Source organism: Pseudopipra pipra, chromosome 3, assembly GCF_036250125.1.
Source record: "Pseudopipra pipra isolate bDixPip1 chromosome 3, bDixPip1.hap1, whole genome shotgun sequence".
NCBI classification, from domain to species: domain Eukaryota; kingdom Metazoa; phylum Chordata; class Aves; order Passeriformes; family Pipridae; genus Pseudopipra; species Pseudopipra pipra.
Window position 1 is genome coordinate 5,523,500 of NC_087551.1, and position 23,730 is coordinate 5,547,229.

Below are 23,730 nucleotides of genomic sequence, written 5' to 3' on the forward strand. Positions count from 1 at the left end.
GGCTGCAATAGGTCATGGAACTCAATGCCCTGATTGACATCAGGGCACTGATGGCTGCAGAGTGTGAGGTGTCTTGTGGGTGCCCAAGGTTAACACATAGACTTCATTTATGGCAAGTCCTCGAAAAAGGAGTTCAGGAAGGCTCTGTCATGTTCTCTGTCCAGCAAATCCTCTTTTTGTCTTGGACTCTGCTTCTTTTCTTAAACCAAATGTGCCTATGTTTAACCAGGTTCCACAATAGCTTTGGGCAGTTTTTTGGGTGCTTAGTAGAGACAGAGACTAGGGATAGAGCTTATATGTGTGTTGCAACTTGGGCAGTAAAATTTGGCACAGAAGTCCATCCATCCACCTGAACATCCAAGCACTCACAGTGTCTGCTCTTGTTCACATATTCCATGAGTGTGATGGACAAGGGCAGACAGTGCTGACCCAAAAGAGATGGTTGCAGGTGTCAAGATGGCTCTGAAGAAGCAAATGATGCACCTGGAATGCAGCAGGTCTGATCTGCTCCAGGGATATTGGGATTCAAAGGTTCTGGGACCATCTGCCCCCAGAGATGTGATGTGGCAGCTGAGGGCAGCCTGCTGCTAAATATATCCTGGGACTCTGCTCCCATGCAAGGGATGAGCAAACCCTGCGGGTCTTGAGGTTTTTCTGCTGCATGACTTGAGTTGTTTATCAGGACAGTAAAGACCAGTTTGAGCTCAGAGACCTTATTTTTCCTATAATTCAAACCCATGGTTAGCTTAATTTTCTTTTTCTTGCCTTGAAAAGTGATTCAACTTCAAAATAATGTAGCTTTCCTGTGTTTGTATTGAGTTAGGGTTAGAAAGGTCTCCACAAAGGTAGGCTGAGAATGTGCCCAAACATACCTTCACCTACCTATCCACAGGTTTTTTTTCACTGTGTTTGTATGTCTTTCTTTTTCCACCTCCTGTTCTTACACTTTCTTGCCTCTCTTCTCATTCAATTCTATTTTTAATTAATTGATTTGTGGCTTATACCATGAGAGAGAGTACAAAATTAGTGGAATAAATAGTATTTCTGCTTGTTATTTTATAACTTTAACTAAGGGATCCTTAGTTATCCTGCAGCTATTTCTTTGGTTTTTGTTTTGGAGTGGGTTTTTTTTGCATTCTGAGGAGCAGTTCTCCATTATAACTATTCTGTGTTTTTGTGAAAAAGATGACAGACTCCTTGGTTATTTTCCTCAGAAGGTTCAAATAAGAACTGTATCAAACTCACGTGGAAAATCTAAGTAAATTATAATTCCAGGTTCGTCCATATTTTTACTTGCATGATTTTTTAAAAAGAACTTTAATATATTAGGAAGGAAAGGTTTGCAGAATTTGTACTGGTTAGGAATTTAGATGTTGTACATCTGTTCCTAGGAAGAACTCTGGTTAGCTCAAACTCATAACATTGAGTAGTTACAAGGTCTTTGTTTTTTTTTATCCTCAAGATCTCTTCTCAGGGGAACTTCCCACTCTTCAGCAGCGTCAGGTCTCTTCAATTAATTTTGCTTGTGATTTATTTGATGGTTTGCTGGTCCTTAGAGGAATGTCTGATATGTTTACATTTCTAATATTGTCTGTGATTTCTTGAAAGCTGCTTCATTTTTCTACAGAAGTGATGGTTTTTAACTGATTATTCTATGGAAAAATCCTCAGTGGAATATGAATTTTTCCTAAGGCATTCTAGAAATGCAGAAGTTGTACCTCATATCCTTCGAATTAGCTTTTGATACTGTTAATTCAGAATTTTGGAAGGACTGGAGGCTAGTTCAGAGCATGTCTCTGGACAGCTAGAAGTGACCTCTCTGCTTCTTACTGCTTTAAGATTTGCGTGCCATCTGTCTTAGTGTCTTGGGACAGTTGTTCTCCAGGTTCTTTGAAGCATCTGGCTACCTTTTTGTTTTTCTCCTTTCCCATGAACTCGGCAATATTTGCATCACATGCTACTTAAACTCTTCAGGCCTGATTGCCATTTTGTATTTAGACGTGAATACATTTGTGTTCTTTATCAGCCAACCAGATTGGGTTTATTTTTTCAGCCTCTCCTTTGTGGCAGGGCCTGGGGGATGTCTGGAAGGAGGGCAGGGGAACATTTGTACTCCTCAGTGCAGGAAAACAGGAACCCAGTTGCCAGGACCCCCTTCAGTTGTGAACCTCAGGGGGATATTTACCCCTTTTTTCATGGAGTACTTGGGCATTTGGGGGTAGGAGAAAATATAAGAAGGAAGTGTTATATAAATGGTGATTAACATATTAGGTACTACTTTCTTATCATTAATGATGCTGAGGGTGATGTTTACCTTCCATTGAAAGCTCTGCTTAACTTGTTTTCCCAGTGGCTGGAAAATAACTGCAGATTTGAGTACTTACCTAGACTACAAGTACATTAATCTGAATTGAAACACTTGAAGTCCTTGCAGCTGAAATGCAGAATGACTGGCTGATCTTCAGTTTCTTGCTATGAGATTTTGATGAATTTGTGAGTTAAACAGAGTTTTAGATCACAGAAGTTGCCTGCCATGCACTGATTCCTAGTGCTGGTATCAACTATCCCAGAGGTTTGATTTCTGCTGTTAATTGATATTGGCTGTCAGCATTAATGACTTGGTTGTTCTCTGCTGCTGTTCTCTATCCCAGCTGGGATGGGTAAAATATTTTACCTACCCACTAAATATTTGTTTCTGGATGTTATTGGTAGTTGCTCTGTCCAGGTTGGTTTTGGTAATTCTCAATTGCTTTTTTATAGTGTTTCTGTCTCACAGCCTCTATTTCAGCTGATAGGAAAGACAATTTCTGACTTGACAATACTGCAACGTTCAGTCAAAAAAAGCCTTGATCCTCACTGATATTTCTGCATTACCTTGGATGACATTCCAATTATCTTCTGTCCCACCCTCCAAAAATATTTGACGATCCGAAGGTTCCCTTTGGCACGACTCTCACTGAGAGAATCCATACAAAAAGCTTTCCTGCCTCGTGATCCGGCCACAAACACTGCAGACTTGCCAGTCTCCTTTGCTTCCAGCTCTATTCTGGCAATACATTGTGATAATTACCAGCACAAGATTGTGTTTGCCAGGATTTGTAGCGCTGGTTGGGCTGTCAGGACCTCCTGACTTTGCAAAACAACAGACCTACCAAAAATATCAGGTGGGCAGGACCAGGGCAGAGCCTTCTGTTCTAGAGGGCCCTTGAGGAACCTGAAGAGGTGCCAGGATTTGCTGTAGTCAAAAGAAGGGTCTCTTAAATTTCTTCAGAATACACCTTAAAGAACAAATCCCTAAAGGAATTTGGTTTCGGTGCCCTATCTGCTTATTACTAATTGTAATCTTGTTTTTTGATCACAATAAAACTTGTATTCTGCATTTAATTGTTCTGTAAGGAATGTGTCCTCCATATTTTCTACATATATCACTTTAATTTCAGACACCACTTTTTTCTGGGAGCCTGATATGTAATGCACAGTGTTTGCTTAAAACAAACAGGTACAGATGATTCAAAATTCTTTCAGTCTTGTCTCCTGCTGATGTCCATCTTCTGACATTTGGAATTTAGACAGGGAGGAGCAGTCTTTCAGAAACGGCAGTGTTTTAGAAACACCTCTAAAAAGGCTCTATTTCTTTCTTTCTTCTGGCCTCTTGCAGTTTTTTTTCTAAAAGCCAAATTAGATAAAGGAAAAGTAAGTATTTTAATATTTTCAATCTGAATGTTTCTTGAAACAGCTCCTCTAATGTAGTGTGAGTTCACTTGTATGGCCTTAGACATAGCTGGAAACAGATTTTGTAAATAAGTGTATTGAAAAACACCTTAAGAATTTTATTCAGGTTTGCAGATTTGTCCCTAAGATGATGGAACATGTCCCTGTTCTCTGTTCTGTGCCGGCTGAACCAGTGTACAACCATGGATGCTGCTGGTGTGTCTCTGCTGAGCCTTGTACCCCTCTCAGTGACCTTCATTGCTTTTTAATTTCCATTTAAGCTGTTATGTTCTAAAATGACCTGAAGACAGAACAAATGATCCTCATAGAGCAGCATAATTGTCCTGAGCACCCAGTGGAAGTGCTGACTGGAGGCACATCTTGCCTGGAAAAGACTGAACACTTCTCCCATAAGGTTTGGGTTTTGGTGCTTCTGAGATGAAGATTAAAGGAATGTATTTGGGTGCCTAGATTATCTTCATTCTGTTCCTCACTTAATTTCTCAAGTGGCAGGTTGGTGTTCAGCAGGGACTGGATTTAGAAGTCCAACAAAGTAGGGCAGCTTGGTTTGTGGGTAGTGGGAAATGCAAAATCATAGAACAGCCTGGGTTGTAAAAGATCATAATGGTCATCCAGTTTATACTCCTTCAAGGAACTAGGGATGTCTTCAGCTAGATGAGGTTGCTCAGAGCTCCATCCAGCCTGGCCTTGAATGTTTCCAGGGATGATGCAGCCACAGCTTCTCTGGGCAACCTGTTCCAGTGCTTCACCACACTCACAGTAATGAATTTCTTCCTAATATCTGAACTCTCACTCTCTGAGTTTGAAACCATTCCCCCTTGTCCTATCACTCCATGCTCTTGTAAAAAGTCCCTTCCAGCTCTCTTGTAGCCCCTTTAGGTACTGGAAGGTGCTCTAAGGTGTCTCTTCTTCAGGCTGAACAACCCCAACTCTGTCTGCTTAGGAAGGGAAGGTTCCAGCCCTCTGAAGGCCACTGATGAAAATAAGTGTTCTTTAACTAGCAGTACCTGGAACAAGTGTTTTTGCTACCACGCTCTGTGTTTAGGAAGTATAAGGCAAGTGTGAAAACATTTTAAATAGTCTATGGTTTTTATGTCTCTGAAGTGATTCTATCATGGTTTGGACTGTCCTAAGTGCTAGAGGTTTTCACCTCAGTTGGCTGTTATCTAGCTGTGATAGTAACCTTAGTTAAAACCTTGTCTTAATGCTTAAATAAACCACAGATTCTTGCTACATGAGATAACCACAGGCTGACTTGCAAGTCTGCCAGCACAGCAAATCCATTTTTTTCTCTACCCCTTCCCCACTCATCTGCTCATATCCTCATTACTCAAACTGATAGGAGCTTTAGCCATAGAGTTCCTCACACCAGTCAGCAGTCATCCTTCATGGCAAGAGAGCTCCTTGGGGACAAATGAACTCAGGCAGTCTTTGCATCAGCTCTGTTGAGGGCTTGTTGATCCCAGTCAACTTCCAACTGGTTGGATACAGCAGACCAGATCCTCAGCTGATATGGAGGAGCTAATCCCCAGCTCCCTTTCTCTTCTTGGATTTCTCCGTGTTTTTATTTGAGCACAGCGTTCTTCTGGAGCATCTTAAACTTTTGGGTAGTGGATGTCGCAGCTGCCAAATAGATAACACATTTCCAACCTGAATGCTTGCCAGGTTAACAGGTTTCTGGCAGACTTTCTAAAGGTCTTGTTGATGACTTAAATAAAAGGATGTGATTACCAGGAAAGGAACACCCATGCTTAGCATGGGCAGTGACCTTGAGATGCTTCTTTGTGTGACATTAAACTCCTGAAACTTACTGATATCCAGATGTGTTTGTTGTCACAACCCCTGAAAGACCATCCATCCTGAAGAGCACAGCCAGACTTTGGAACACGTGTTGTTCTCAGCTCCCTTTGCAGATAGAAAAACTCCTGATAATTGATAGGTTTGCTTATTACTTTGTAAATATTCCATATTATGAGATTTGGGCAAAAATAATCTGTATTTGGTACTCTTGACTGGGTGCTCTGGAAGAAACATCTGTTTCACTGACTGTAATTTTTAATTTTTTAATGGAAATGTGTTGCAGTTGCCCCACATCTTTTTCATTTCTCTTCCATTTCACCAAAATGGGAACTTCAACTGCCTGGACAACTTTAAACAAGCTTTGTCCCACCATCTGTGACCTGTATCTTCTAGAGGAGCTGTTTTGTCTACTCTGGTCACCCTGAATATTGACTGAGTTGTTATTTCACATTCTTGGTGATCATTTCTAGTACAACATGTCCCAAAATACTTTCTGTAATTCTGGAAACTCTGCTTTTAGGGTCTGATCCAATAATCACTGAAGTCAATAAGTCTCCCCATTGATTTCAGTTGACTTTGGATTAGATCCCTATTTAGGGGCTATAAATACATCACTGGAGGGGAAAATCCCAGCCCAGACTTCTTGATAGAAGAAAATTCAGGGGAAAACAAATCTTTCTCTCTCTCTTGTCAAATCTTTGGTCAAATGAAATCTGTCAAGCTCAGTTGAATTTCCTAATCTTCACTCTTTGACAGACTTCAGGCCAGCAGAAAGCCAAGCTTAAAATCATGGAAATTGAGTGCATTTTTTTCATTATGCTGTCTAAGATGTTTTCAATAAAGCAGAGGGGGAGAGATCACTTTGCCAGATTGGTGTCATGGCGTTCCAAAGGTTTTGGCTAGTTAGCAGACTTCCAGTAAAAATACATGTTGCTCTTCAGACCTCTTGTGGGTGATCCACACCTCTCTTGGAGCCTCCTCTTATTGTCTTGTGGCTTCAAATGGAAGAAAGCCTAAATTATTTTGGACCTGTATTAGGAGTTCTTGGTATTATTAATAGTACACTGAGTGAACTTACTGTGTAAAATGCTCCCATTGCCTCTCCTGCCTTTCATATACTGAGCACTAAAAAACTCAAATATTGGAGAAAACATGACTTGATGAACCAGCTTCACATGGAGCCAAAAAGTAGGTGAATATCTAAAAGAGGGAGGCATTTCTGTGAGGAATAAAGAGCATGTGCTGTTCCTGAATTGTGGCAAACAGACCAAAGCCCTTTTCAAATAACATCCAACATACATTGGCATTGGACTCATGCTGATTCTGTCCAGCTAATTTTTACTTTTTTTTTTTTTTTTTTCTTGGAGAAAGTGACTTCTCTATGTTGTTTTGCCTTCAACCTCCTCAAGATGATTTTTTTTATGGTTCTACCCAGTCCACTTTTACATTTTTATGATCTGGAAACTAATCACCAGAAGCTTTGCAACCAGCAAATTATTTCTATGACTTTTTGATGCTATATAGTAAACCAAAATACCTGTTACACAGGGTTTATTTTGTAGCATTCATAACACATGTACTAACTGTGTCTGTATTTAGTTGTTCTGATAATCATCATTATCAGTGTGTGTAAAACCTCTGGGGTTTTAGGTATGTGACTACTAATCACGTGCTTTTTGATACATGGTTTATAAAGGGGAAGGTGAAAGCAGAGGAATGTAAGTGTTGGAATTAAAAAACAGCACAAAACAAAAACCCGGACATTCCTCTGTCTAACTGCTGTGCTGGATGGATTTAAAACAGAATTTTCCACCATTATCCAGGGAAAAGAATCTGAAATGTAATAATGCTTCTGGCACCACCTTTCACAAATAAGGCAACTGCATCCAGTTAGTAGGCATTTAAAATTCTGCAATAGGATACTTGCAGCACACTTCAGAGACTGCAGCTGACTTCAGAGACATCCTCACTGGAGTCTGGAAAGCAGCCAGGATCACTGGAAAACATTTACAAAGAAAGCAGTATTAGTATGACTTGTTAAAAAACCCTAAACAGCCAAAACAAAATGCTCAGCCCAAGGCTCCTCTCCCCATCAGTGCCCGGGGGCTCAGCCAGGTCCTGCATGGCCTGGAGAGCTTTTGGTGTGGTCAGCTGGAGTTGGCATTGAGGAACCTCAGCACAAGCTCAGCTCCTTCATGTCAAAGGCTAGTTGTGATTTTGAGCAGTGTTTGTAGGTCTCAGGTGTGAATTATAAGCTACTTATGTGTGAAAGGAAAGTTGACTCTGAATATTTTGATGCATTCCTTGATTGCAGGAGTCATCCCTGTGCACGTGTGAAAGAGATGCAGAACATCTGTTTAACTGATAGGACCTTAAACCATTGAAACTTAAAGAACTGTACAATTTTCAAACTATAGAATCGTAGAATGGAGTGAGTTGGAAGGGACCTTAAAGCTCATCTAGTTCCATCCCCCTGCTGTGGGCACTAGACCAGGTTGCTCAGAGGTTGCACTTCCAGGGATGGGGCATCCACAACTTCTCTGGGCAACCTGTTCAGTGCCTCACCACTCTCATAGTAAAGAATATTTTCCCTTATATCTGATCTAAAGCTACTCTTTCAGTTTGAAGCCTTCTTGTCCTATCCCTACAGTTCCTGGTGGAGTCCCTGTCCTGCTTCCCTGTAGGCCCCCTTCAGATACTGGAAGGCCTCTCTGAGGTCTCCACACAACCTTCTCTCCTCCGGGCTGAACAGACCCAACTTTCTCAGCCTGTCTTCATAGGGGAGCTGCTCAAGTCCCCCGAGCAACTTCCAGGCCACATGTATTTGTGTAGAGTGTCCGTGTAACAGTCTGGAAAACTAAAACACTGGAAAGAGTGGAAGTCTGCCTCCTATCAGGGAAACCAAGGCAAACAACACAGATTACTGCAGGAAATATTCCCCAATGCTGAAAACCATTCCATAAGCTGTACACGAAATCACAAGGTCCCACAGCCCTCAGTGAACCAAATTCAGTTTATTGAGGCCAAGCCAAGTTTAAGAGCCAAGAAGCAGAGATGAACCTTATCTAAGTTTTCAAATTTGAAACCAGTATTCAAGTGCTTGTTGAAAGTCCAAGGTTGGCTGCCTTAGTGTAGCTGTTGGTGAATAAACAGAGCACTTCAGTGCCCAAGCACAGCCTGGGTCATTTCTGCAGTGCCCACGGAGTACAGGAATTTCCAAGGTCAGGAGAGGTGGATGTGAGACCTCAGCCTGGCTTGACTCTGATTTTACTGTACTTACTGCAGTGTGAGTGCTCTGCTTGAGCGCTGACTGAATCACAGACAAACATATTTTTTTTTTTTAGAAAAATGTTGAAAGAAAATATGTTTTTGACAATTGGATGAAAAAATGAAGTGAAAGCTATGCCTTTAATTTAAGAGAAATTTGGGGTTTTTCTCTTTTTTGTTCTTTGGGGGCTTTTAAAATTCCTGCAGAGGAGGCAGTGGGGTGGTCTTTATTTTTAAATTTTTTTTTAATCTATTTTTTAATCTATTTTTTAGATTTTTCTACTAGAAAATAAAGGAAACATTTTATTTAAAGCTTCTTTTTGCCAGAAGTTATGTAAACCCACACTTCTGTAGAAAAAAAAAAAAAAAGTAAAATTTGAATACTTCTTTATTTGGCTTGATTTTTGTCAAAATTTCTTCTCAGAGGTTTGGATTTTTTTTTCTTAACTTTCTTTGTATTTCTTCAACATATAAGAGAAGAACTTTTTTTGATCAAGCAAGACTAGGATGTCTATCCTGTTCGGTTGCCCCTTGCAAGTTTGCCCTTAAATTGTGAGTTTTTAGATGTTGAAATCAGCAGTAGTTTGTGCATCAGATGTGACCTGTAAGAAAGAACAGCTGGAGCAGTAATTTGCTTCTTACAGGCTTGGCTACTTTCCTTGTTCAACCTGAGTTTTCACTCCTGGGTGTTTTCTGATAACTGCATTTGGAAAAAGTTAGGGGTTAATTGCAGCTTCAGATGGAGAGTTTATACATTTATTAGATGCTTAAGAGTAGATAAAACACAAAGCCACATTGACAAAAAAGGGCTCAGTGACATCATACACACTCGTGACATCAGCAAATCTTCAGGAGTGAATGAGCATCTTTGTCCCCACTGCAGGAGCTTGGCTGTGTGTGTAGTGCTTTGTGTGAGAGAAGGAGGATTGACTTTGGGCTCAGTGGATCCTCACTTTGCTGGAATTGAGTTTTTTCACTAAGTCTGTGGAAGGCACAGGCAGAATTTTGTTGAGTTCCAGTGTGATATTGAGGGATCTTTACCTATAGTGAAGTTCTGTGGCTCAAATACCCTTCTCAGCTGCACTGGCATTCAAATATAGTGTTGCACGAGAGTACTGAGTTATTTACTACCTCCTAGTGAAAAACATATAAAATAGATGTTAAGAGACTGTGTTAATTGCTCATTAGGGAGAAAGAAGATAATCCTTTAAGGTAGAATATTCAGAGAAATAAAAGAACTTATATTCATCACCAATCACCCTGTAATCTTCCCAGTGTTCAGAGAAGAGCAAGTATTTAGCAGAAGGGAAATATTTTAGCACTTCAGGAAATCTGGAACATGTTTGAAACATGGGAGGGAAATGATGGCATTACAAACAGTATTTTAACTTGCTGCTGCTTGTTAAAAGAAGGTGTCTTGTTAAAATACACCTTCTAGGGTCTACCTTTTTTATTTTTTTTTTCCTCTTTAATGCTCACGTGACACAATGTTCAAACAAATTCAGTGTATTGTGGTTTCAGGAATGTGCTCACGAATATTGAGCCCCTCATATAGAAAATTTTACCCACTCCTAAAACAACTTATCATGAAGCAGTATGAAACCATGTGGTTACCAGAAACACACATGAAACATGAAGATTAAGCTCTTTATTTACAGATTAATCAGAAGCCACATCAAAATAATGATGTTATTACCACAACGGCTGCTACTAATTGATGTGTAGATCACATTGCAGGTGCTTTAAAATGCAGCTGTAAAATGACACACAGCCACAAAGGCATAATAAAACATAATTAGGACAAACAGTAAATCCAAGAGTTGTTAGAATAGTCACTTGGGAAATAGCTGTAGTTTTAGGAACTACCTAAGATCAGTGATGGGGCGATGGGAGCTGAATTTGCTCCTTTTTTATGTCTCCAGCTCTCTTCATTTCTGACACTGCTTAGTGATATTACAGCATGAGACTCACTGTCAGAAAGCTGGAGACATTAAAAAGGACCAGAATCAAAGCATCTCCAGATTCATTTCTGTTCATTTTTGTGTTTCACAGCTGGAGGCTCTGTTTACAACAACACTTTGCCCGAGTTTAGGTAACTAATTTCCATTACTCAAGGTCACAGAAGGTGTATCTATACTTTGGGATTAGTGTGCAACATCAGCCCTTTTTCTGTTTGAAATCTCTGTTTTCTAAACACTGGATCTATTTCTCCTTTCTTGTGTTTGTTTCCTGTTGTGACAGGGTTTATAAAAGACAAGAACTGGAGTGGAAGTTTTCCTCTTAATTATCTATGAAAACGTTGATATTTGGTTGACTACTTTCATTTTTCTTGTTTCATCAAAAATTTATTTTTGTTCACTAAATAACCCAACTATTTTACTACTGGAAGTTAAAATCTTTAAATTTGCTACTTGTTTGTTTTGTTTTTTTTTAAGAACACCACAGAAGTGTAGTAAGGTTTACATTATCTTAATAAAAGGGTGCATCTTAATAGCCTTTTACACTATCTTGTGATACTCTTCTGCACCTACATGTCATGTCTTTCTTCCTTTTGATATTTTATGGTTATTTTTTGATCCATGTAAATATTTCAGTGCATCATGACAGCATTGAGATCACATTATTGTAGTTACAGTTTTGTCCTTAAGTTATCAGTGTTTCCAGGCAGTGTTTTATGCAGCTCTGCTCCTTCCTCAACCCTGATGTGGATTTGCCAGCTCTTCCTCTAGCTAGGAAAAATCCCTATATTGGACCAACTGGGGAGAAAAAGTGCTAATAAGCAACATGGATGGAAGGAAGAGCCAAGTTCCTGAGCTTTTAGATGCATCTCTGAGTTTTGATTAGTTGGTTTTGTGTTTTGAACACCTTTAAGTTTTATGTTGGTCCATCTGATAGTTCCAGTGTTGGATATTGAATCTGAATGTTTCCATTGGAACACAAGAAGAATTAGGGTTCAGGTTCATCTGTGCTGTCACAGTAGTGAGTTGACAAAGCTAAACCTTAAATACTGTGAAATTTCATCATGAGCTTTCCTGGACCTAATTCTAAAACTGGAATTTGCATACAGACTTGGAGCAAGAGGAGAATAATGCCAGTGGTTGAAAGGGAGAAAATGCATCAAAGCAAAAGTAATACCTATTCTGCAATAATTCTCTTAATCTGAGCATCATTATCTTTGAACTGGAATGAAGTCCTCAAGTAAATGAAGACCACAGCACATTTCTTTCTGATACAAATGCAAAGCTTCCTTTTTTTTTTAATTTCTTTAATCCATGTAAATCATAGTGCATGCCCTCAAAATTTAAATAACTGGGACAGAGTAGTTTGATGGAGTAGTTCATCAGGCACACAGCTGTTCCCATAAATAATAAATTTTATTTAATATATATAAATCATAGTGTAAGCATTGAAAGCTTAAATGAAACTGGGATGGAGAGCAGTGTATTGGAGTAGCTCATCAGGCACACAACTGTCCCTATAAATAAAAAAACAGAGAAATAAAATAGATGGAATTTGAGATGTTCTTGTCAGGAAATGTCACTCCACGTATTCAGGAAGAGCCATAGCAATGGTAGTGTAGAAACCCAAATCAGAACAGTCTTTCTAAAATGCTGATGTAGTAAATAGTTAATTTCTTTTAAAAAATAAATCTCAAAATAAAAAAAAAATAAATCCATTATTTCCAAGTACTTTGTGAAGGCAAAAACATCTCTTGGATTTGTTCTGCTGCTCCTGATGACATGTAAATTTTCAACCATCTTTGAGAAAACGCAGGACCTTGCAAAATCCCGGGAAGGTTATCATCTCGTGCACTCCATTCTTCCAATCTGGTGGGAAAAAAAATGCTGGGTTACTAAAGGTTTATGATTCAAGTCAAAGACCTGACAGCAAATGTTGTGTGATTGCAAAATGCCCCAGTTCTTTTCCTGTGCTGTGATTCTTTATGAACAGGCTCAATATATCTGTCATAAGTACCTGCTCGAGCAACGCTGCCCAGGGCAGGTCTTGGGATGCTGTGAAATCCATGGAATCATTCCTGTCTGCTTTCATGAGCCTTGGACCAGCAGGCTGAGGCTTCATGTGTGTTTTATGTGTCTGGTTTTGCTACCACTATCAAAGGGCTGTAATTAGATGCTCAGATGAATGAAGCAGATGATGGACAGATATGTTGGAAGGATTCTTCTATTGGGAGTGTTGGTGAGGTCCCTGAGGGTCCTGATGTGGTCAATCCTTGAAGTCATCCAGGTGGACACTCTGTGTGCCAGCAAATAAGCTTGATATGAGGGTTTGGATAGTATTAGAAACTGTCTTCTCATTCTGTGATGTGCGTGCTTCATTTCATTCATTAATTAGCTTTTCTATGGAGCATAATAAGCCTTTTACAGTGGTTGAAGAAATAAGTCCCTCTGGCAAGGCAAAATGGGTTAAAAAACCAAAACAAACCCGAAACAAACAGCACCAAAACAGACAAACAATCCTGCCCAGTGGGTTGTCGGCTGCTGGGATGGAGCTGTGTCATCTAAAGAAAGTCACACGTTATGACTGTGAAAATACAGCGGTCCTCTATGGTAAAAACATTCCTTGGGATCGGGGAAGCAGATGAAAATAGCTCAACCCACTTGTCTGCTGATGGGAGCCGAGTGTCATTCTGCCTTTTCCTGGTATGTTGTGGGAGCCATTAAGCTGGGAGAGCATAGATTAGCTGGAACATTGGATTATCTAAACCAACCTGTGACTGAGTATGCAAGTTCTATTGGTCTGTGGTCAAGATCTCTCCCCTCTTCAGCTTTGAACCAATATTTAAAAATCAGAGGCTTTTGTCTTTTAGTCCTTTTGACCTGTGCAGGGTTTTGTGGCTTGTGGGGTTTTTGCTTAGAGTTTGGTGGTTTTTTTTTTTTTTTAAAGCTCTGTAGACTTGGGTCCTGTAAAATATTAGGTGCAAATCTCGTGCTTTGATTAGAACTAAGCCATGTTTTGCCTTCAAGCCTTTGCTGAAGGGTTTGCCCGGGGGAGGGATGAGATTATTCATGTAGTCAAAGGTGAGCACATGTTGAAACATTTCCTGAATCAGGATTGTAACTGGATACAGGGGAGCACAAAGAAAGTACAATTGACTCATGGTAATTTTTTTTACCTAAACATAAAGCTAACCATAAAGCTGTATACCAGAGGTACTGGAAGGAGATGAGACTTAATTAAAATCATGATTTTACTGACAATGTGGTGCTTTTGAAAGGTACTTTGACAAGAAACTATCAAGGCAAATAGTTATGACATTCATGTTTCAATTTATAATATTGTCAATTATAAAAACAAATTATAATGTTGTCAATTATAAAAATAAACCAAGAAGGATTTAACTTTGACGTATCTTTAAATTTGGTGTCAGCTTGTAAGAAGTATTTTGTTACTGCTTTAGATATCTAAATTACATTTTGAATTTCCTGTAGAATTTCAGATGCTACAATAGTGTTACTGCTTTATCCTGTAACTTTCCTGATCAATTCTATACCCTTGTTTCTCTTACTAAATATTAGAGATTCTAAGTAAAATATTCTGATGTTAAACAAGTAATAGAACATATTGGGATCATTGAGTCTAGGCTGTTGTTTTCTAGAATAATGTAGAAAGATGTTTTGATCTTAATAGTTTTGGGATAACTTCCATTTTTTTTTCCAACCCAAAGTCTTATATCCTCATCATGCTCAAATCACTGTATTTTCTATTAACTGTAAAGAGAGAACATGCCCAAATTTCTTTGTGTAGTCCTGTGTCTAGAACTAGAATCAGATGTTTTGTTTTCACTCCAAACTTGTCCATAGTATCCTTGCAACATAATGCTTTGCCCCTTTTATGTCAAGATGTCAAATCTCTCTCTATTTTTACTTCCACCTATATGAAAATGTCATCAGGGCTAAAACTGAGCTGTTTTTCACACCCTGTGCCCTATAAAACACAGAAACATTATGCTCATTAAAGTTTATGAAAGGAATTCTTCGTTCTTATTCCACCTCAAGTAACGTTTTGTGGCGTGTTTTTCATGGTTAAGAGGCAACAGCAATTTGAGGACTAACACCCCATTCTTCCATCACTAAATCAGGGAGATTCCACTTGTTTAAAATTACAACTTTGTTTTATGCTCCAGGAGTGCCTTGGAGAATACTTGACTTGAGGAACATGGAGAATGTATACACGTGTATATATGCATTTAGCAATAAGCAGGGCATGATGGAACATGTGGAACACAATGAAATTAGAAGTACAGGATGTATATAGTTAATTTTTTTTACTGCATAAATAACGTGGAGGAAAGGGAACAAGTTTGAATAACAGAATTAAGAAACTTGGGAAAAAACATTCAATATACCTCGGGAAGAAAGCAAAGAAACATCACTGCAGTGCTGTGAGGCTGTTTATTGGAATGTCAGCTTTTTGTGATATGGAGTAACAGGGAAGTTTGAATAGTTATCACATAATTCAGAATGCACCATATTATTTTTATTATTATAATAATAGAAAATATCCATTGATGCGAATATAATATCCATTTTAGAATAAAATACATAGAAAAAGTAGTCCTTGTTCTGAATGTTTCACTTTTTCTGCTGTCAGGTTTGAAAAACATAATAAATATTATGGCCTAATCTCTGTAGGCATTTTGGGAATAGTACACAACAGAAGCAAACTCTATTCTTTTCCACTAGAGGATAAGGAAGAGCGGTGTTACCCTGGACCCTAAATTATCCAGTGGGCTACCTACAGCTTTTTCTCAAATGAAGCAGTGGCTGAGTCAGTGTGATAGTCCAGATCTTTGTGCTCTGACTCTTAAACATTTCCATAACTTTGGTTATTATTACTGGTACTATGAAATCTGGATTTATTCAGAGCTCCAGATAGTACAATTTTGAGACTCCCAACCTGTAGTTATGACTTAAAAATGCTGGGGTTTGGGGAAAATTGGAAAATATAACGTAGATAACTCTAGAAGACCTAAATACTGAAAGGGGAATAAGAATCCAGGACACTTGATTTCTGCCATTGCAGGAGGTGTATGAGCTTGATTTATGCAGATTGGATATTAGGGAAAATGTCAAACTTTGGAGAAGGCTGCCCAGGGAAGTAGGCAGCCTGGAGGTAATTAAAAGACATGTATATGTGGCACTTAGGGACATGGTTTTGTGATGGACTTGGCAGTGCTGGGTTAAGGGTTGGACTTGATCTTAAAGGTTTTTTTCCAGCCTAAATGATTCTGTGCTGTTCAAATGCTTCATTTCAACAATTCCAGTCTGTATTTGTTAGAAAAGGTGTAAATAGCATCCAAGCATTAAAGACCTGGAACCCCACACCCCAAGGAGTAAAATCTCACCTATAATATAGAAAAATACCAATTTTTCTTCCCTGAATGTAGAAGAGCTTTATTGTCTCTCTTAGACCTGGCAGTTGACTCGTGAATGCGGGGAGTGAATGGAGAATCCTTGGCAGATTGATAAAATGCTGAAAGCACAAGATCAGGATGTTTGGCCATGTGCCATGAGGTTGATCCCATGCAGGAGGTGGCTGAGACATGCAGAGCAGGCAGGGAGTTCCCTGCTCCTTGTCTGGCTGTCCCAACATGCCTGAAGAGTGTGGAATTGCTGCAGCTGCCATCCCTGGAGGTGGATGCTCTTTGGGCAATGGCTTGTGCTCAGGGCAGGGTTTCTGGATTCTCTGCTATCCAGTGGAGGAGTTGTTGGACTTATATTCTCTGCAATAATATTATGAGAAAAAAGAAATCTTAGAGAAGCCAGTGCATTAACTGTTGCATTTGGCTGTGAATCTGCTAATTTAAGAAAAGCACTTCCAGGACTTTAAGTTACTATTAATACTTAATTCTTTAAAATTAACTTGGTGATGAGGGTGTTTTTAAGAGCCATTAGAACCTATTGTACCTAGGGTCTGTTTGTTATTTTGGAACACTTTAAACTGTGTGTTGCTGACCTGGGGGACTCTATTGGGCGCCGCTGTAATGTTTTATATTACCTCATCAAACTTTTTTATATAGTTAAAATGTTATTTGCTCACAGCTAAATACCAGAAAGGTTGCCGACATGGCAACTGGAAAATATTACCCCTCTGTAACTAGCACAAGGAATTGTTGGCTTCCCTATGAATCACTGACAAGGATCTTAGTTCTTGGGGTGTAAAAGGCCAAGGATCATTGGGATTTACTGGGGCAAGCTTAGGGTACGTCCTCAGTGGCTGGATGTTTTGTCTGCTGAGGGTCTATCCCAAAGCTGTTGTATCCCTGCAGATGCACAGAAACCTGTGTGCATGTAATTGTGTGTGAAACACATAAGCAGGGTACAGTTATTGCTGCCAAGCTGGACTGAGACACTTAACTTTGTGAAGGGAAGAGGTGGATGACTCAAAAAGCATTATGCAGTCATACATAATATCTCCTTTCATGGTGCATGGAGATACTGCATAAAACCATTGCTGCACGTGTTGATTATCCATGTAGTGCTTTGAAGAGCTTCTCAGCGTTGTTTTCTCAGAGGCTGAAAGTGCTTTAGAACACTTTCTTTAAGAGTAAATACCTGTGTTGTGATTTTTAAAGATCACTAGGTGTGAAAGCAGAAATATGAGCTGGACATGTGTTAGCACAGAAAAATTACATGCTTACATTTTTAGTTCTCTAGTGTGGTTTCAGCTCTCAAGGAGGATAAAAATGCCACAGCAACTGCAGAAGGTAAAGGCCCCTCTTCATATCAGTGGGAGAAAGAATACTATCAACTTAGAAATAATTCTCTTCCTTGGTCTGCCAGACAAAGCTTGTGTAACCTTTCATCTTTTTGTACTCCACCAGAGCCTAATGAGAGATTTATTGAGAGTCCTTCTACTGACTTCAGTGATCTTTGGATCACTGCAGCTTCGTGTAATGCAAATTTATGCAGCGAGAGCAAGATTTATGTTAAAAATTATGCTCTGTTCTAACATTCAGTCACTGGGTTTTATGTGATTTGGTGACTTATTTATGCAAAATGCCAGACTGTCTGATAACACTATTTTTTTGGACCTGGAACTCTGTGAAGAACTAGGAAGAAAGGAATAACAAGGCTTAGTTTCTTGCAGTAAAGGTATTCTAAAGCAAATAAGGGCCCTTCTGCTTTGTAGATAACTAAATGATTCTATTGTGAATTCAGCTTTTGGATATTTATTTTAAAAGCTTCTGCTGCTTAAATGATTTTCAGTCTGTGCTGGTGCATTGTTGCTTTATCTGCACAGTTTATACAGCTGTCAGATACCTGTGGAGGGTCCCTTATAAATCAATTCCCCAGCAGCAATGTGCAAGTGGCCTGAAGGGAGGCTCAGGTCACTTAATCTGAGAGGTGCAAAGAGGCATCTTATATATTGTTTGGCTTTATTTATTTTTGTAAGGCTTAAGGCTACTTGAAGCTTTTGTGAAGTAAAAAGAGAGTTTTTAGCCTGAAGGAAATACTATGAACTGTCATTAAATCACTTTGTGTTTTCCCAAAACGTACCTTTCTTTATTTTGAAGTTCTCCACTTTTACTCTGGTCATGTGCTTCTGTGTGTGAGGAATCAGATTGAGAAAATACTGCAGGAACATAATTTTACAAGAGTCTGGGAAAACAATATTTGATCTCTCTACTTCCTAAATAACTTAGTTTATGTATGTGTCTGTCTACACGTGAGCATATGTACAAATGAAAGGAATTGAAAGGAGAAGAGGTAGAAAGAACCACTTGAAAATTCAAGGCCTTCTGGCATTTGCTTTACTTTTTGTGACAAGTTTTGTTTTATTTCATTTGGCCCAGTATTTGCTTGAAAACTGTTGGTCAGAAGCAGCATTTGGTTTTAGTGATGCTTTGTGTGTGTGTGACCATTTTACAGATGGAGAAATGAAGGCACAGGAATATAAAGACCTTCACAAGGTCCTGCAGTGAATCAGTGGCTCAGCCAAAATTAGGACCTGTTTCTTCTTACTATTACTCTTATTAGTACTTAGATCAACTCTGTCCCCGCCTCTCAAGGTCTTGCCTGCCCAGCAGGTTTTTAAAAAGAGGAATGAAAGCCCAGGTTTAAAGAATGCAACCAAGACCTCTATTTAATTTCTGGTTGGACTTGTCAAATGTGCTGTCATTCCACACTTGAGCAAACTGTGTGTGTGTGTCTTGAAAACAATATTGATGTACTTCAGAGCCTGCTGCAAAGCTCAGTGAGGTAGTGGGAATTTTCCCAGGGTGTTCTCTGGGATTTGGACCAGACCTCAGAGTCATATATAAAAATTATTTCAAAGGGAGAATCATGATTTAAACACAAATCATTTCACATTCATGTGTCACAGGAACCTTAATGGGCTTTGAACTTGAGTATCTATTGTTCAAAACTCTTAATGTTTTTCCTTTGTTTCCATGGGTATTGTTTATACTGTGGAGACCGTATGGGTGGATGAAGCACCATCAGTGAAATGTGTGCCTTTTAGGAACTGAATCCCATCAGAAGTCCACAACTTGTGTTAATTTGGCCCCATAAATGTCTCCCTGACACGTTAAGAAGCCTGTAAAATTAGGAAAACATACGTACTAAACATGAACATTAGTTGACATACAAATACTAGAATCCACTCCCACACCCTGTATAGAAGATTTTATTGTTATCACAGTTTTCTTTTAGGAATATTAAATCCAATGGTGATGAAAATAGGTTCCAAATTCCTTCCTATAAATAAATTCACATCCACTGGCTGAATAGTTTACTGCTTTGTGGTAGGAGAGGGTTTAACCCTCGATGTTGAAGTCCAATTGCTCTTTTGCTACACTCTATCAAATGGGGACAATTCTTACTCATTAAGTTGATATATTTGAGAACATTGGGTGACCAGTGGCAGATCTTAGTAAGAAAAGAAGGTTTTCCATCTTTAAACATGTTTCAAACACACACGGCTCACTGTCCACCTTAGTGACCTCTGTCCTTTGAGTAATGCTGGAGACTTAGATTATGACATGCATTTAAATACACAAGCATGTTTTAAAAGGCATTAAATAACATGTGGTCTTAGTTCTGCAATTTTTATTATATGAATTGGTCTAGCAATGTATCTGAACTGAACTTTAAGTATGTGAAGTCAATTAAGCTGCACACACCCTTATACTTGAGAGCACACGTGTTCTGGTAAATTAGAAACATGATTTGAGGCAAGAAGGGCAGATCTTGAGTTTGAAGCAACTTTTCTCTGACCAGTGTTGCAAAACACCCATTATATTTTTCCCCCCTCTTTCTTGAGGTGCTTTTGTACTTACTGCCCTACTGGAATTGGTTTTGGCTTTAGCAAGCTCTTGATGTGGACTTCTTGCTGCTGTCGTGCAGAGCGAAGATGTTTTCAAACGGCAGCTACACAGAAAAAACACACAAATAAATTCAGAGCTGTTCACAAAAGCTTATTTTGATCCTTGGTAGAAACCGTTTCACAACTTTCCCAGTCAAGGTCCTGCGTTTTTCAGCTGATCTGGTTTCTAGGTATTTCAAATAGTCCAAAAATATTACAGCAAACTAATTCTTTCTGACCTCTGGGGAAGGAGTAGGGATGACTAATTCCAATATCCTTTGGTAGTGAGTCAGCAAGTTTCTTACTCACTTGGTTTTTATATGGGATTTTATTTTTTTTTTTAGTTGAATGGGAATTTCCTCTTTTCTCCCTTCTCACACACCTTGTGCAAAAGCCCATAGTTGGGCAGGATTCTCTAAATTCCTTGGCCAGTCCTAAAAAGCCCATAATAAGTCATCTTTTTCCTACTGAATTGCCTAATCCTAAGGAATATCAAAACATGTACAAAATCCAAGAAAACGCTCAGGTGTTGAGTCCATTGTTCTATTCACTTTTATAGTTCCTTATCCATTGAATTTAGATGCCAACAGTTTTGTACCCAAGGCAAAGGATCAATCCTGGTTTGGTTATTTATTTATTTATTTATTTATTTATTTATTTATTATTATTTTAGTTATTTCCTAACATAATATTGTTGTGGGGGATTAAGTCCACATTCACTTTCTAGGCATCAGTTCTCGATACCTCCCTGTGTATTATTTTCTTGAATGGAATAAATAATCCTTCATAGTGCTCTTTGCTGAGGTTGTTGCTGCTTTGAAACAATTTGTGTAAATAATGTAAAGTCTCTTGATCTTCATCAGGAGTTCTTCATGAGTGCTCTGAGGGAAGCACTGACTGCAGGAAATGTGGTGATAGCTGGAGTTACCTTCAAATATTAAATCCTGTGATGCTTGAGAAATCATTACTGACATGTCTAACAATGTCAAAAATGAAAAGATTGGATTTTTTTCAGAAAAAAAGCATGCAAGGAAATGTGGGCACTGGATATGCTCACTAGACTTCCCTTGTAAATGTGGGTTGATGCTCTTGAAGCAAAATGGCAAATAAGATTATTATATGGGATAAAAATTCACTCCATTTTAGATTTATTTTCAATAATAAATAATGTAAATTCTTCATTTTAACCAAGGAGATGTTTGAATATACGTTTGATAGGAAAGGTTATTTATGTAATTGGCAGCTTCATTAAGCCATGTAACAGCTTTATTTGAACTATTATTTACCCCTCTTTCTGTATCTATTTTAGCAAAGGGCTGTCATAATTATTGCTTTTACTCAAGTAAATTGATGTAAGGTTTTGTTAGCAAATGGCTTTTTTCCCCTGCCCAGTTGGACCCATTCCACAGTCCAAATTATTATTATTAATAATCATTATTATTACATGACAACAAACTACACAAAGCCTAATTCTGGGAGAAATTTGAACCCATTTGAAACCTCTCCAAGTTCATTGATCAGGGTTTGATCATGATCAAACATGATCAAACCTGATATCCTACATGACCTATAGCTTTGTTTGTGGCTTGAACTTTTCATCTGAATTTGAGATGCCTTCTAGATTCAGGATATTATATATATATTGTATATTATAATTCTGGATATTAAAGGTTTTTCTACGTACTTTTGAGGTGAGGAAAAGGAAAAATCCCCCGTGTTTTGAGCTTGGTTATTTCATTCTAGATAAAGTAATAATATTGAGATTATCAATGACTTTATATTATGCCCATCATACCAGTGAATTGCTGTTTGAAAAGTGAAATATATTCTACTCATTGTTCTGTTACAGCCATATCTAGAAGTGTGAGAAGGGAATTTATACAAGAATAGAGAAGTGATGTAGTTCATTAACACCTCTTTATTTGGGATGAGGAAAGGGACAAAGGGAGAAATTTCAGGGAAGGGAGATTTGTCTAGTGGTAGACACAATAAATATGTTTGTTTAAGAGAAGAAAGAAACCAAGAGGACACGCATGCCTGATGGCAAAGAACAGCCAGTGTGACTAACACTGGAGAGACTGTTTCAGAACAATTCATCCATGGGAAAATATGACCCTCATAATATTACCAAGGTCAGTGAAACCTGTGGTGATTTGCTGAGCAAGGGGTTCACTGGGCAAATGAAAGATGCCTGTGGTGGGATACTGTCCTGGGGCCCACTTTCTTTAAGATTTTAGAATTAAAAATAGAGAGATGAATTTATAATTGGTAGCTCTTCTTTGTTCTCTCTTGCAAAATCCTATTGAATATCTAGAGGAAAAGAAATAAATCCAGAGAGAAGTAGAAATTGTTATGTATGTACTGAATAAAAGGAATATTGGGGGAGATAGCTCCTCAGTAACTTTTAAATTAATTTTATGTAATTAACAGTAATAAATTTGCCTTGAGGAAATTTGGCTGTAGCAAAATCTGGAATTAGGACAAGTCATGGACTCTTTGCAGGCAGTGAAAGGAAAAATCTTCATTTTTATAAAAGCAGAAAGATCTTTTCATGGAAAAACTCACGATGGGAAGCTAGTTAGATTAGAAAAGTTACATAAATGGCCTTTTGCATGTGATAGAGGATGCAGCTGAATAGAAAAAATAATAAACCTTGCAGAGTCCATTGTGTTCTGGTGAAGGGTGGTGCAAATTTGCTTTGTGGCTCTTTGCTGTGACCTACAGCCAGTTCAGATCTGTAAGAACATTAGAGAAGAACACCAGTTTCTGGTCTCTTCTATGACATGGAAGAAATCCAGAATTCCATGGCAAAACCAAAGAATCCAAATCAAAAGAAAACAAATGAAAAAACCTTAGCATGTGCAAAAACCAGGATTTCACTCAAGGGAACTGTGTGGAAAGTGCACTATTATCTGTTGTGAAAGTCACTGCACTGAATAATTGAAGCCTTACAGCTTTAATCTACTTTAATAATTAACTATCTGTACTATCTGTAGCTGCCTGTAATTCAGTGTAAGCCCAGAAATGTGAGTGTTTGGATGTATTTAGTCTATACTGGAACTTTGAGATAAAGTTTTTGAGATACTTTGAGATAAAACATTGCCATCAGTTGTACAAGGTGGATTTTTGTTAGTGCTTGTAGTTTTCCCAAGCTCTGGCAGTGCAGAAGTTGGGATTGACCTGAGAATGTTTTTTAGGGTCACCTGATGAACCTCCCACCTTTCTCCTCAGTATAACTGAAGTTATATTGGCATTATAATGAGCATGTGGACTATTTTAAAGCTGGCATGAGGGTGGCAGGGCCTGGCCCAGCAGGCTCAGGCTGGGAATTTGGGAGGCTCTTACTTTTCCAAATGAACCCTCGTGGTGGCAGGTCTGTGGAGGTCAAGCAGCTCCAGACTCTCCAAGGATTTCTGTTTAAATCAACAGATTGCCCATGTGTTAGCATGATCAGTGTGGGAAAGAGGGCTGGAATCTGACTTTTGTAGTAACTAGCTAGTGGGAGAATTCATGTGGGGAAGTAAGACTTTTTCCAGGATTTGGCCCACAATTAGATTAATGAACACTTTAGCATGTGCTTTGCAACAGTTTGAGTACTGACCA

General features: G+C 38.7%; 1 long non-coding RNA gene across 1 annotated transcript; it reads right to left on the minus strand.

The window, feature by feature from the left end:
- Positions 1–15,939: 15,939 nt before the first annotated feature.
- LOC135412463 (uncharacterized) lies at positions 15,940–20,188 on the minus strand. The gene is made up of 3 exons (XR_010429659.1): positions 20,102–20,188; positions 18,321–18,366; positions 15,940–16,543 (listed from the first exon to the last, which is right to left on the minus strand). It is a non-coding gene; the product is annotated as an uncharacterized LOC135412463 (long non-coding RNA).
- Between the last annotated feature and the right edge of the window lie 3,542 nt (positions 20,189–23,730).